The 12,949-nt window shown below is 40.7% G+C and overlaps 1 protein-coding gene across 12 annotated transcripts in view; it reads right to left on the bottom strand.

Annotated features, from left to right (window-relative positions):
* Nucleotides 1-12,949, bottom strand: part of slc8a2b (solute carrier family 8 member 2b) — a 201,381-nt gene that overhangs the window by 138,695 nt on the left and 49,737 nt on the right. For all 12 annotated transcript variants that reach the window (XM_040039710.1, XM_040039709.1, XM_040039711.1 and 9 more), the window contains one exon: nucleotides 4,131-4,170. The gene's annotated coding sequence lies outside the window, so the exon portion shown is untranslated. The remainder of the gene's footprint in view (nucleotides 1-4,130; nucleotides 4,171-12,949) is intronic.

Genomic DNA, 12,949 nt, shown 5'->3' with positions numbered 1-12,949 from the left:
AGGAGCCCCCAAAAAAAGCAGAAGTCATGATGGATCAGGTTTCATGTTGCATAGTTAATAAAAACCTTGTTAATGTGGGCGTGTGTTTGATTAAAACAAACATTTTGTGACAGTCTCAGCCATTCCCAGGATTTTGTCAGTGAGCGGCACATTCAAACTTAAAGTAGGGGGCACTCGGCAAAACAGAACAACTGCTTAGATAGAAATCCAGTGTAGGAACGAAAAGTACGATTTTCAGGCGAAGCCTCGATACAGATGTATTACTGTAACCTGCTTAAACAAGAGCCTAAAATGGTTTCGTGTTCAATAAATGTTTTACAAAGAAATGCAAGCAGTATTCAGTCTCTTTACCCCTATAGTACTTCAGTATTATGCAGGAACACATAAATTAATATTATACAACCGGGTCATAATTATTTATTTATGTGTATCTCTCTTTAATGTTGCAGCTGGAGATGATGTTAAGTACTTGTATAGTGCTGGGTAGTTTTATCTTTAATAATAGTGCAGCTTGCATGAGTAAATCCAAATGTTAAAATCTGCAACAGAAGAAGAAACCAAGCTTTAAACTATGTGGCCTTACATGCAGGAAGGTGGTAGAGTAGAAGAAATAAAAATACCTGGAGTATAATAACATTTAAGCGAGCTTCAGTTGAGTAAATGCATTAAGTTACATATCCACATGCTCATGCAGTGGTGCTTTGTGCTGTGAAATGAATATTGTTGTAGTCCAAAGATATTGGTGTAGGTGGGACACATATTAGTGCTGCTGATGCTGTTGCTCTAGAGCCAGTCTCAAAGTCACGCTCCACGCTCACTGGGATGTATTGAATCAGTAATCAGATCATATTTTTTTAAAAACACTTTCCATTTTTAAAAAGTAAAAATCGTCTGTGTTAAACCTTTTGCTGATGTTACTTTATAATATACAGATTTCTAATGTCATTTGCACTTCTACTTGTTAGAATTCCATATTACACAGTTGGACCTTATTATTTTTTGTTATTTAATTTGGTCTTGTTCTTATTCTTTCCATCTCACCCTATCACTGGCATCACACCAACCATCTGCATGTCCTCCTTCACTGCATCCATGAATCTTCTCTGAGGCCTTCATCTTTTCCTCCTGCCAGCACCGTCTTTGACATCCATGGTTCAATATATCCATTATCCCTCATCAGCACATGCTCAGTCTCATATATAAAAATTATTAGGCCTTCACTTAGGCCATATAGTACTTCTACTTATAAAAAAGTTATTTTTATTGTAAATTATACCGTTTGTATTGTTCTGCTACTGCTGCAAGAGTAATTTCCCCTATGGTATCAAGTACAAAGTGGTATAAAGTATCCAAACATTCTACAACCTACTGCAAAACAGGGAGAAGGACAGAAACCACACTTTTAACTCAAAGAGACTTCATCTATTTTACCTTTATGGGGTTAATGAAGTGATAGTCACAGATAAATTTAATTTATATTTCAAACAGACCTCTCACACAGGGCACAAGCTTGGACGCAAACACCCAGAGCAGACATATCGACTGAAGGAAGAAATGTTGCTCAGAGGTGTAATAAAATGTGATCAAATGAAAGTAATAAAGTATTAATGAGGATGAGATAATTCAACCGGGCATAAAAATAATCAATGTGTGCGACAATGGAGAGGAAATGGCCACTTTACTGGCATCTCATCCTACTGGACCACTGCCCACATCATTAGAGGTGATTCCCCAGTCAAAAATATATCTCATACTTTGAGCTGTCCCTAATCACTGTCTCCATTACATTTCAGGGATGGTGGAAAAGAAGGAGGAAGGACAGAGAAGTATAATCACTGATGTACAGTGCACGAGGTTGACTACTTTTTTGAAATAACATCAACTGTTCTGGGACCAGAAAGAGAACCGGTGAAAAACAGAGGCGGTATAGGCCAGAGAGACCAAGAAGACAAGGATGATGAAGAAAAATGAACGAAAGGATGATGTAAAATTATAAAGAAAGAAAACACGAATTCTGTGAGAAAAGGCTTCCTTGATGTTGCTTTTTTAAATAAGAGGTTAGAGATTGATTAAATTTAGAGAAGCACTGATGCGCTGTCAGCTGATTCACTCGCTGGGTAAACACCTTGATTAATGTAAACCCAGTGTATCTTCTTCTCTCTGAAACAAAAAGGAACATGCGCTGGGCTGTGACTGTTTCTGTTTTAATTATAATTCTGATTGCACTGCAGCCATCTGCCGTTTCATCGATCCAATAGCTTTGCATTAGGAAGTCTTTTTTTGTGCTGCAGTGATTCCCATAAAAGTAATTATTGTTCAGCATTAAATGGATTCATCTTCAACACAATCAGCTCAGCTCTGCTGGAGCTGATTGTGTTGTTGCAGCTGGTTTAGATGAAATACTAAAAGAAGCTAAACACAGCTTAGTATGACAGTATGATGCAAACATTTACAAAATAATTTGGGGGAATACTGTATACATTTTAACTGAATGGTCAATGTCTCGTAGATTTAAAGAAGATGAATCATGTATATCATGAAATCTCATTTTTAGGAAGATAATCAGAAATGGGAGAAAAAATAAAAATGGACAAGTGTTTATATCACTTCTCTGTTACTGACAGCTCAAACATTTAACAATTATTATTTAGATTAATACGGTACGCTTAACACATTCTATGAACTTTAAACACTTTACCTAACTGTCTCCACATTTAATCTAACAGGCTTGTTTTTGGACTGTTGGAGGAAGCACGCGTATCCAGAAGAAACCCACACAATCGCAGGAAGAACCTGCAGACTCCACCCAGAAAGGCCTGAACCAATCAGGATGCTGAAACGAGAAACCTTCTGGCTGCAGGGCAACAGTGCCAGCCACTGCACCACAGTACCGTCTGATAGCTCTAATCAGTGCATCTCTAACTCAAACACCGGTTTGCTGTGTTTGAAAGTTGGTGTGGTGACTGTTTAGGGATCAATGCAGATTACAGCTATTACAGCACAGCAGTGCCGTGGTTAGCACTGCCACCTCACAGCAAGAGTGTCCTGGGTTTGTGATGACACTTCACTACTTGTAGTTGACAGTCGTGGATGGAAATGGTTGATTTGTGACCATTCATAACTGTTGCCACATTAAAGGAATCTTATTCAGAACTCAAATTTGATCACTACAGTGATCGAAAGCAAATTGAAAAAACTTCTTCAATTCAACAACACTGCAGATACAACACAACTAGACGCAGAAACCAGTAACAACAAATCCCTCCTTTTTGCTGTTTCGTATTTTCACTGTGTTTTCTAGATTTGCTTTGATCTTTTTGTTTTTATGTTGCAGTCTAGCATCATCCAACTTCAGCCTGCATTAAAAGGGACTGAATTAGAGAAGAGCATCATGGTGTCACCTTCTTTGTTCAGGTGACATTTGGCTGTTGGCAGTTTTATAAGGAAAACTTAAAGGCAAAAGAACATACAGCTGTCACTTTCTCCAAACACTTTTACTTATTTCCATTGGGTCAGTACTGCAAACGTGAAGTCATGTGGTAAGGTACTTTACTGAATGAAGCATTTAAAAAAGAGAAAAATGGCACAAACATGGAGGAAACAGCCTGTTGATTGTTGGCAACAAGTCCCTGTTCTCCTGATGCATGCTGCTACATCACACGCAGCCTGGAGGGATGACTCGCACACATTTTCTATTTGTTCAAAAAAAAAAAACAACTTTCATCCACACACACACACACACACACACACACACACACACACACACACACACACACACACACACACACAGAGCAGTCCTGGGTTTCCTGGCTTGGATGACGGCAGTGAGATGTTCAGTATTCAGAGTGAAGGAATAAAACCAGTGAACAGGGCGAGCTGGCTTCAGTAACAAAGCAGCCTGTTTGTGACTCGCTCACTGGGACTCGTGTGTGTGTGTGTGTGTGTGTGTGTGTGTGTGTGTGTGTGTGTGTGTGTGTGTGTGTGTGGCAGGATCTCTCCTCAGAAAGCATTTGTTCATGCATAAAACGACTGCACATTAAAACTTTGCGTACTGTAGACGGCGCTTCTACGAGCATATGCGTGACAACACAGCTTACTCATGCACAAACGCACAAAGCCATTTTACTTACCCAAACCAAACTCATGGGGTCGTGGAGGAGTTCAGCTGCCCTGCAACAATCAAGAAAATGTGATGAGGAGACGGCCTGAACAGAAAATTACACACATTAAAACAATATTAGCATCTTGAACACATCCTTGGGACAGACTCTCTAAAATGCACCTTTCAATCATAAGCTCAGAAAGTGGTTTCTCACAGTGCAGCATCCTCCTTTACTGAGCCAGCTTCTCTTCTACCTTAATGTCCTGAGACACTTAACCAAAGTAAACAGATCAATGAAAAGAAATTGCTTTGTTTCACTGTTTGGCTGTAAAGGATTTGTCTCCACTGCACCTATAGAAAACCACTGAGAGAATCAGCGGCTAATATTTCTATTGAGAACCTGGCACACTCTACAGGTTTCTACTGATGTGCCTTTAGTGCTTGTTCCTCCAGCACAGAATATCATTTTGTGCTCTGATAGGTTTTATCACTGGCTACTTTAATCCTTTCAGATTTTAGTACCTCATATGTGGTATTCCAGCCCCTGTAATTGTGCGTTCTTTACTCTTCCAAGTGTCTTGGTAAATAACAAAGAGTTTAAAGGAGCTGCCAGGGTAAATTAAATGTTAAGACAGAGAACATACAGCTTTTAAAAGTATGGGAATTTAAACGTCTCAGTGGTTGCGTGGGCTGATGAAGCGACGGCTTGCCAAGACTTCAGCAGCCTGCGTGTCTTTCCTGAGGTAGTGATGAGGATTCCTCTCTCCAAGGTAAAGGGTGTATAGATTGGATTATTGATCGGTGTGCACAAAAGGAAGAGAAAAGGAAGTGTATGTGAGAGAGAGGGAGAGAGAGAGAAACAGGAAGGAGGGAAGAGAGAACGGTTCAGAAAGCCAAAGCAGCCAGCTGGTAGATGAAAGCAAGCTCCATAATGACGGAGAGAGGTGAGTGTTATGCCACAGAGTGTTTTTTTTAAAGATGCATCAGGCTGTTCTCGTTCTGTCAAAGCTGCTGGCATTTACACACAAGGTGCCCTTCAGCGTCTGCGCCCTGATGCTCCTGGTTACGGCAGGTTAGGCAGACGTGTTTGTCACTCCCAACTCAGTGTCGTCTCTCTCTGCAGTTTGCCTTTTGCCCTCAATCCCCCCAAGCAGTCGTGTTAGATGGCTGTCCCATCCCTGAGTCTAGGGTCTCTTCCTTTACAAAGGAGAGTTCTTCCTCCTCACTGTCACCAACTATTGCTCATAAAGGATTATCGGATGATTAGGATGTTTTTTGGGTTTTTTAACTGTTTCAATGTTTTTTACCTTACAGTACTTTACTGTTATGTAGGAGTATAGTGTAACTGAGAACATAGGTTTTATTCGATGGGAACAATCTTTGCTCACAGATTTGATCAGAAGTCAGTTACAGGCCAGGAGTAAGGATGTCTGGTTAAAGATGACTAAGATGCTCATTTCCAGCTCCATGTTGTTAGTTCACTTCATCCCTTGTCATAAACAAGCTGATTCAGTAATCACAAGTAATGTGCTTTTCATTGACATCATTATAATAATAAGTCAGAAAAAAAAACTATCTGAACTTTCAAAGAGATTACACTGACGTCACTGTTTGATACATACATGTATCTATGCCATTGTGCCCTGTGGATGACAACAGACTAGTGTCATTTTGGCCCGACATTCTTAATTTAATTTCATTATTTAATGACATAATTTTCTAAGTGCTTACTCAGTGTGTTATTATGTGACACTTAAGGGCCAAGCATCAGAGTGTGATGAGCTGGTAGTCAATGAAAGTTGGTAGGAGTGATCAGTGCCGGCAGACTTGCTGCAACATCAGGGTGTAACAAACTGAAAAGTGTGTGAGTCTCCGAGTGGAGCCAACAGGACCAGAAATAAACTACCTAAAGGCTGCTGCTGATGATCCGAAGGTGACAGATGAAATGAAAGCAAAGCTGTCCATCTCCTGTGAGCCGGTTCAACAGTCAAAGACAAATCTGCTGCTTGTTTTTGCCAACAAATTTGCTGTCCTGTCTGTTTGACTGTAACACTTTTGTGTGTACCCATCTTTAAAAAAAAAATCAAATCTACTTTAAATATTTCAGGATATAATTATGTTCTCTGGTTGGATAGTATATTTTGCAAATTGAAAATAGCTACTGTATCTGGCTGCTTGCCACGCCAGGGAAATCTTCCCTGCTTCGATGTCCGACCGTGGATGGCTGCCAGACTTTCAACACTCAATTGGTGTTTCCCCAAAGTAAGATTGCTGGCATGCAAAGGATCCCAAAGCTAGACAAAAGCACCTGCTGCTTAAAATTGCTCAATTACTTAATACTCAATACAGCAGCTCACCTGTTGCCTGGAGCCAAAAATGCACCAAAACAATTAAAAAGTGACATGATTGTTAAAAACTCTAAGGAGCTTGGAAAGAGAAGCGACTGGACTTCTTTAAGTTTTTTCACCTCTCATCAGCGAGGAGACCAAATGATGGAGAGTCCCAGGTACTCTCTAGTGGGAGTGTCCCTTAAGAGAATCATTGACCCACTACTGGTGATGTGCCTCATCACACGAGTCGGGGTGTGAAAAAGGCTGTGGGTGATTATCAATAGAGGTTTCGAGTGAAGCCACTGTGAGAGCTTGCCCCCACCCTATCATGTGACCCATTGAGATCAACTGACGCAAAATGTGATTGGGCATTAAGGAGGCTGGGAAGGATCTCAAAACTGGATTATAGATGGCAGACAGTTGGTGTCGTAAACCACCGCCTCTGTTCAAAGATAGGTCGCTCACAGTGGACATAGATGCTTCTTTCACTCCTCTTTCAAACCATCTGTCTTCTCCGTCCAACATGTGAACATTGGCATCCTCAAAAGAGTGACCTTTGACCTTTAGATGCAGATGGACAGCCAAGTCTTGTCCCGTTGAGGTGGCTCTTTTATGTTGTGCCATGCGTTTATGAAGTGGCCGTTTGGTCTCTCCAATGTAGAGGTCCGGGCCCTCCTAGACACACTGTACAGCACACACTACATTGTTCAGTTTGTGTTTTGGAGTTTTGTCCTTCGGATGAACCAGTTTGTGTCTGAGTGTGTGGTTGGGTCTGAAGTACACTGGGATGTCGTACTTGGAGAAGACTCTCCTGAGTTTCTCTGATACCCCTGCTACATAAGGAATGACAATGTTGTTATATTTGTCCTTCTGATCCTCCCTAGTTGGTGTCGGATCTTCTTTACTATGCATCATTGCAGATTTAATGAAAGCCCAATTAAGATAACCACATATTTTAAAAGGTTCCTTTACATGTGTGTTCCTTTTCTTTCCCTTCTGGCTTAGAGGGAATGTTTTCTGCCTGGTGTTGTAGGGTCCTGATTACTCCAAGTTTGTATTCCAGAAGGTGGTGGGAGTCAAAGAGCAAGTACTGCTCTGTGTGTGTGGGCTTCCGGTAACTTTAATGTTGAGGTTTCCACTCTCCTCAATGTGGACAGCACAGTCCAGAAATGGTAAACCATTTTCCTTTGTATCTTCCCAGGTGAACTTCACATGTTCACATGATCTCATTGCACAGAAACATAAAGCTTCTAGTTCTAGGGTTCTGATTTTGACCCAGGTGTCATCCATGTATCTGTACCAGTGGGTACGTGCTGTCACTGTGAAAGAGCCAAGAGCTTTACTTTCCACTTCCTCCATGTAAAGGTTGGCTACAGTTGGTGACACGGGGGCACGCATGGCACATCGACGTTTTTGTCTGTAGAAATCCTCGTTTTATTTTAAAAATGTGGCAGAGGTCTAACAGTGTGCAAATCTGATCGGGGGATAAGCTGGGTCTGTTTTCTAAGGAGCTGTCTTGTTGTTGTCCTTTCCTAACAGTGTCTCCTGCCTCAGTTGTAGGTATGCAAGTGAAGAGAGAGACTACATCAAACGGCACTGATGTAAGTTTCTGGACCTCTTCCGAACTCCTTAGATGACCCAGATGACTGAAAACCTACACAGACGATTGTTACCGATTTTTTAAAGTTATTTTAATAATGATTCATTCAGTGGGTCAAGTGCTAAAGATCTTTACAACATTTCAGTGTTTTTTAGGCTTCTTACCACCTGATGCCCAAATGCAGAAGCAGTAATTATTGATTTTGATGTGACGCTCTGGTTTAAAAGCCACTGTAATGAAGCTTTTACTTAAATATGAAATATGAACAGTGTGAGTCCACTCCTGCTTTTAGAAAACAAAATATGCTCCTCTTAAACTCACTAAATGCTTCTGTTTCACTGCCAATGTTCCAGCAACTTCTGCTATTCACTAACAGCAGTAAACTTATCACAGCGCTACCATGTAGCACAATGCCACCCAGATATTAATGGAAGCTGACAAACAGAGAATGCACTATTATATTTTTAAGTGATTCAGGTCAAATTATACTAAAAGATTTTTAGGGTTCCTAATTTTTCAATGTTACAAAACTCCTGAGTTTATTCTTTGTTGGAATTCATCACTTTTGGTTCAAGTCAAATTAACCAAAACAAAAAAACTTCTTAATGGCCCTCACTGTTCGATGTAATCTACTCTGATTGTGTGCTGATTTAGAAAGGCAGCTCTACAAAGGTTTAAGAGAGAGAGAGAGAGTGAGCGTGTGTGTGTGTGTGTGTGTGTGTGTGTGTGTGTGTGTGTGTGTGTGTGTGTGTGTGTGTGTGGGGGGGGGGTAAGTCAGGCAAATGAAAAAGAAAAGTCAACTAGCAGGAAGGTGATGCAGTTAGTGCATCTGATGTGTTGTGATCTTGTTTTTTTCTTTATCTGTCAGCCACATTTTGTCTTCGCTGTCTTGTTATTATGCTGCCAGCATAAGTGTGCCAAACACACATACACAAACACACCCACACCCACGCACACACCCACACACACACACACACACACACACACACACACACACACACACACACACACACACACACACACACACACACCCACTTCTAGGACAAATAATAATGCCATAGAGTGCAAAAGTAAACAAAAGAAGCAGGTATAAACCTATATAAAGGACACAAACTACACACATAAAACACACACTTCCTGTCACAGGGCAGATAAAATAGCTGGAGCGCCGCAGTAAACAAACATTGTAGCATCCCGGGCAATAACAGAGCCGCGTTTCAGCAATCGATAAAGAGAAGCATGGCTGACACCTTCACGAATATGAGATGCTGGTTCACAGGCCACAGCAAGCAGCTAACACAGATTCTTTCTGCTGCTCTCTAAAGAAACCACCATCATGTTTGTGCAACAATCCCAATGTAACACACTAAGAACCAAAAATGCAGGAATTTAGCTGCAGAAGCAATGGCTCCAGGATTTACAGCCCTATTCCAGAGAAGGTAAACTGATTGGTGCTGAAAACAAGATGTATGGAAGATTTTCTACACGTTCCATAACTTTCACTTTGCCATATTTGTTTTGGTTAGCCCATGAGCCATGTTAATCTTTTTTGGAAACACATTTTTTATCCATTTCCTGTGTCCTGGAACTTTGTTTGATCTTTGCAGCACCGATGTTTTACAAAAAGACTTCCAAAAAGTTAAGCCTTTCAATTCAGTTTTATTTCATTAGCTGGGCCCACGTCCTCATTTTAGATTTGCTAATGTTTTTAGGAGATAAAGGCAAATCGCTTAAGGTTCACACTCCCTTGCTACCTACCAGAGTCCTCAAAGAGACAAAAGACTCTTCCTGTGGAGTTGTCTGCTTCCCCCAACTTCCTTACTAGACCCCCACCATTTGTCTTACTGTATGAGTGTGAGACATGTTAAAATCCAGTGGCACCAAGGTATCATACAATAAAATAATGTGATTAATACATAAGTAAAAGAAATTCCTATACATGCCCCTTCCTGATTTCTTATGTTTTAACATGTTTGTTACACTTACATGTTTCCAATTTCAAATGTTAACACAGATGTTCAGAGTAAATACAGATTGTAGTTTTTTAAATGATGATTTCATTTAGTTTGGGGAAACAGCTCCAACTTTACCTCATGTAGAAAAAGTCATTTCCTTCTAAACCTAATAAGTGGTTTTGTCATCTAGCAAGAACTGCAATCAAGCATTTGCAATAACTAATAAAAAAAGCACTTGGGACAATTGTGTTGGTGACAGCTTTTGTTATAATATCAATAATATTTCTATGAATATGGGATACTGTTACATGTTTGCACAGACTTTTGTGGAATATGGAGACACTCCTGGCATTATATGAGCAAAGTGAGACTCATTTTTTAGGGTTGGTGGAGATGAGTGTGAAGATCCAAACAATCCCTGTCAGTGATGGAGAAGCTTTGATGAAAATATTTGGTAAAAAGTTCACCCGCATGAAGGAAATGAAGTTTCAAACTTTCCTTAGGAGGAGCCCAGCACGCCTGCTTAAAGAAAAGTGAGTGTGGCGATGTGGATGCTTGCAGCGACTGCTGTATAGAGGCCATCCTGCTACACATGAAACACATCAGAGTCATAATTATTTTAGTCACGTGTTTGTTTATTGTCCTTATTGTTTTATCTGGGACTGTTTGCAGACATCTCAGAGAGAGGAGACACCAGCATCTGAACAGAGACTCAAACCAGCAACCTGCAGCTCCCTGCTTGGCTGCTCCAGTTTTCTCCTCACTCATGTTGCCCACCAGTGATTTCTAGCTGCCCACCCACACAGCAGGCTAGAATATGCGCTGAGCCTCAGCACCCAGTACTTGGACATGTTTTCTTTATTAAATAATGAACCAGACCCCAAAAAGTAAACAGCTGTTATTGCTAGGCAACGGGAGCAGCATTTGGCGATGCAGCACCTGACATTCCTGACCATGTGGGCGGAGCATGCATGAAATGGAATGTTTAGTAGAACTGTGCAACACAAGCACTTAGTTCCAGCATGTTTCATTGTATCCAGACACAGCTAGAGACACATCTACAGCAGCATCTCTGTGCAGGACAAACGACAGTTGACGAAGAAAACATCGAAAACTTCCCTTCACTCCTCTACAAAACGTTGGCTCCTTTGTTTAAAAGGCCAAAATGAATCGAGGGAGAACGAGAAGAGGATCGGCGAGTGCTTCACCTCACAATACAGTACAGCTGATTAACCTGCAAGAAGAACTTCAAATGATACAGGCTGAAAATATCAAATTAAAAGAAGAGGCAGAAAAATCAAGAGGAGAAGCTAAAGATTCAAAGTTTGAAACTGATGTAGTATTGCAGGAATTACTGCATGTGGGTCTCAAAGTTAAAGGAGAGAAAATGGGAAAACAACAGGCAGAAAAGGAGAATGAAAACATAAAGAAAGAACTGTTAGAAGCTCAAAAAGCATTGGAGGAAGAGAAAAGCACAGCACAAGAAGCCAAAAAGAAATATCAAACTGCAAAGAAGGAGGCAGGAAATGTGATGCAGGAATTACAGGAGGTGCAGGAAGCTTTTGAAGAGGGAAAAAGAAAAATGCAGTTGGCAACTCAAGAAGCTGCAAATGTAACGGCTGAAGCTGAAACACTAAGAAAGGAATTACTGCATGTAAAGCAACAACTTGAAGAGGAGAAAAAACGTAAACATGAGGCAGAAAATGAGATTGAAAATTTGAAGAAAGAATTGTTAGAAGCTCAAAAAGTGTTGGAGGAAGAGAAAATGAAAATACAGGAAGCAAAGAAAGAAATGGAAGATACAAAGAGTCACACTGAAAACATGAAGAAGGAACTGATGAAAGTGCAAGAAGAACTTGCAGAAGAGAAAATTGAGGTGAAGGTATTGAAGAAAGAAATGACGGTGACCAAGAAAGACTGCAAAGACGCACTGAAAGAAATGCAAAAGCACAAAAAGGAAGCCAAAGAGCTCCTCAAACACAAAGGGAAACTGGCCAAACAGCAGCTGAAAGAAAAATTTAAAGATGCCGAGGAGCAGCTCAACAAAACCTTAAAAGAGCTGAAGGCAAAAGAAAAAGAAAAGCAAGCCGAGGACAGGAGGGGATTCTGGAGCAGACTGCTGAGAAAGAACTGACCCAGCAGCATCAATAGTTTCTTCCTCCTTCCCCCTCTCTCCACCTTTCTTTCTCCCCATCCTTCTTCTTGGGACGTTTGTTTGTTTTTTAAAAACTGAAATGCACAAATAAAATTGCCATAACTTGACCTCATGTTGCCTGCTTCTTTTCTTGTGTGTCTGTGGATGTAAAACAGTAACACACTTTCTGCTCTGTGTCTTTAATTGTAAATAAATGTAATATGTTTTCATTTTAAAATGCAGTGCCAAAAACTTCTGCTCTAAATCTTTTTTTTTTAGCAAAAAGCTTTTTATGCCTGTTGTGGAAGTTTTCCATTTAAATAAAGCCTGCAGACGAGCGGTGAGCGGTAGCTAACATTCTTTAATCAAAACACACAAAGAACAGACAACCAAGCTTGATGAAGTCCCTGCATGACCGCGGGACAGACGGTCAGCAGAGTCTCCCTGAGCCTAGCATGGCTCTCAGTTAATCAAGAAATCAGCTGCGGTTTGGGGAAGGCCTCAATGGGGACTGGTGGCAGCTCCCGGGCCTGGCAGATCCTCATGTACTAATAAAAAGTGAAGAAGTTAAAGAAACGAGAACGAGCAGCTTGCAGGGGGGGGGGGTATACATAATACATTTACATCTTCACAAATTCATCTCAAACTCATCACAAAAATGACACAAACTAATCCAGTCAGGGACTAAATTCACCCTGCTGCTGAAATTATTACTATGAAACGTCTCTGGAGTCACTCGCAGGCAGATCGGCCTTGTTGTTTACAACCTAAACGAGCTAATTTGTAATTACAGTTTGTGCCTTCCTTTCTTTTCTAAAGTGAAAAATG

This window comes from Simochromis diagramma, unplaced genomic scaffold, assembly GCF_900408965.1.
Source record: "Simochromis diagramma unplaced genomic scaffold, fSimDia1.1 OVJJ01000031.1, whole genome shotgun sequence".
Taxonomy (NCBI): domain Eukaryota; kingdom Metazoa; phylum Chordata; class Actinopteri; order Cichliformes; family Cichlidae; genus Simochromis; species Simochromis diagramma.
This window is presented reverse-complemented; position numbering and strand designations above follow the sequence as displayed.